The sequence below is a fragment of the Carlito syrichta genome, unplaced genomic scaffold (genome assembly GCF_000164805.1).
Source record: "Carlito syrichta isolate Samal-C Ts95f unplaced genomic scaffold, Tarsius_syrichta-2.0.1 Scaffold313283, whole genome shotgun sequence".
Lineage (NCBI taxonomy): Eukaryota > Metazoa > Chordata > Mammalia > Primates > Tarsiidae > Carlito > Carlito syrichta.
Genome location: NW_007257379.1, coordinates 57,520 through 60,258, shown reverse-complemented (window position 1 = coordinate 60,258; position 2,739 = coordinate 57,520).

Below are 2,739 nucleotides of genomic sequence, written 5' to 3'. Positions count from 1 at the left end.
CGGGTTCCCCCCTCCTCAGTGGTTGTTGCTGGAGGCTTTGTCAAAGATGAGTTGGTTGAGAAATTGAAGCTTTGCTTCCAGAATCTCTGTCCTGTTCCATTGGTCCATATGCCTGTTCTTGTACCAATACCAGGCTGTTTTGATTACTGTAGCCTTATGGCAAAGTTTGAAGTCTGGAAGTGTGATACCTCCTGCTTTGTTTCTTTTGCTATGGATTTTTTTGGCTATCCGTGATCGTTTATGTTTCCATATGAATTTCTGTATTGTCATTTCCAGGTCTGAGAAGAATGATGTTGGTGATTTAATGGGTATTGCGTTGAATCTGTAGATTGCCTTTGGTAGGATGGACATCTTAAGAATGTTGATTCTTCCTATCCATGAGCATGGAATATTTTTCCATTTGTTTGTGTCTTCTTGGATTTCTTTGAGCAGTGTTTTGTAGTTCTCATTGTAAAAGTCTTTCACTTCTCTGGTTAGGAAGCTGTCAAGGTATTTCTTTTTGTATGTGTGTGTGTGGCTACTGTGAATGGGATTGTGCTTTTTATTTGGTTCTCTGCCTGCTTGGTTGTTGATGTATAAGAATGCAACTGTCTTTTGTACATTTATTTTATACCCTGAGACTTTGCCAAAGTCCTTTATCAGTGCAAGCAGGTTTTTGACAGATTCTTTTGGATTTTCGAGGTATAGGATCATATTGTCAACAAAGAACGATAACGTGACGTCTTCTTTTCCTATTTTGATAACGCTGATTTCTTTCCCTTGTCTAATTACCCTAGCTAGGACTTCCAACACAATGTTGAACAAGAGGGATGAGAGTGGGCAACCTTGTCTCGCTCCAGTTTTCAGGGGAAATGTTTCCAGTTTCTGTCTTTTTAGTGATATGTTAGCTGTGGGTTTATCATAAATGGCACCTTCTATTTTGAGGTATGTTCCTTCTATACCTAGGTGTTCTGACAAATGCGTTAATGAGCAATTATAAACACACTGGAAACAAATGAAAAAAAAAATAGCCTCTCTGAGCGAGGAGATAAAAGATATAGAGAAGAAGCAAACAAAAATTTTAAAATTGAAAAATACAATATTTAAAAGTAACAAAATCACTTGGCGGATAGACTCAGCAATAGAATTGAGGAGACAAAGGAAGAGGAAATAAATCGGGCAACTCCCTTGGGACCTCTCCCATTGTGGGAGCTTTTCTGTCCTCTCAATAAATCCTGCTTTAAAAAAAAAAGGGAAAAACTCCATGAACTGGAAAATAGAACATTAGACATTGCCCAATCTGGGTTTCAACCGAACAGTTTCTTCTGTCTCTGCCACCTTTAGACAGTAAGACCAATATCCCTTTTCCTCCTCCTCCCAGCCTACTCAATGTGAAGACAATGAGGATGAAGACCTTTATGTTGATCTACTTTCACTTAATGAATAGTAAATAGTTTTTCTTCTTAATAATGTTCATATTAAGTTCTTAAACTAATGTTTCTTTCTTCTAAAAAAAAAATCACCTAATCTGAACAACAGTAAGAAAACAGACTGAAAAAAATTATTAACATAGCCTTAGAGACCAGTGAGACTATAACGAAATATGGGAACATTCATGGAGTTGCAGGAGAGGGAAAAAAAGGTGGAGCTAAAATGTACATGAAGAAATAATTGCTGAAAATTTCTCAAATTTGGCAAGAGACAAGAACCTACAGAATTCAAAAGCCAAGCAAACTCCATACAGGATAAATCTAGAGAAATCCACATAAGACATATTAAGGATAAACTTCTGAAAACTAAAGACAAAGAAAAAAATCTTGAAAGCAACAAGAGAGAAACAATTGCTTATCAAATGGCTACAGATTTCTCATCAGAAACAAAGGAGGCCAGAAGAAAATGGCACAATAATTTTCAAGTGCTAAAAGAAAAGACGTGCCAACCCAGAATCTTATAGCCAGTGAAAATGTCATTCTGGAATGAAGAAATCAAGACATTCATGAATAAAGGAAACCAAAGAGAATCTGTCTATCACAGACATACCATAAAGAACAGCTAAAGGAAAGTCTCTAAACAGAAAGGAAACGATAAAAGAGGGAATCTTATAACATCATAAAGGAAGAATAAGCATAATAAGAAAAAACATGGGTAATAAATACAAATGTTTCTTCTTCTCTTGAATTTTCTAAAATATGTTGATGGTTGCAGCAAAAATTGTAACACTGTATGACATGGTTCTACACACATAGAGGAAATATTTAAGACAATTATATTATAAATGGGGAAGTAAATGAATTTGAAAGGAGTTATAATTTCTACATTTCATTCAAACTGGTAAAATGATGTCACTGGTAGACTGTGAAGATGTACATATGGCTCTAATATCTACTAAAAAAGATATGCATTCATGCCAAGCATGTATTTGGATTGCTTATGCCTGCAACCCCAGCACTTTGGAGGCTGAGGCAGGAGGATTGCTTGAGCCCAGGAGTTTAAGACCAGCCTGGACAACATAGTGGTACCTTGTCTCTGCAAAAAAAAAAAAATTGTTTAAAAAATATATACATTCAAAAACACTAAAGATGAATAAAAACAGAGCTCCAAAAATGTTCAAGTAACCCAAAGGAAAGCAGGAAAAAGAAAATAAAGAAATAAGAAAGAGAGGGGGAAAAAAAACCCCCCAGAAAACAAGAAATAAAAAAGCAGAATGAGGCCCTAACATATCAATAAATACATTACATGTAAATGATTTAACTATACCAA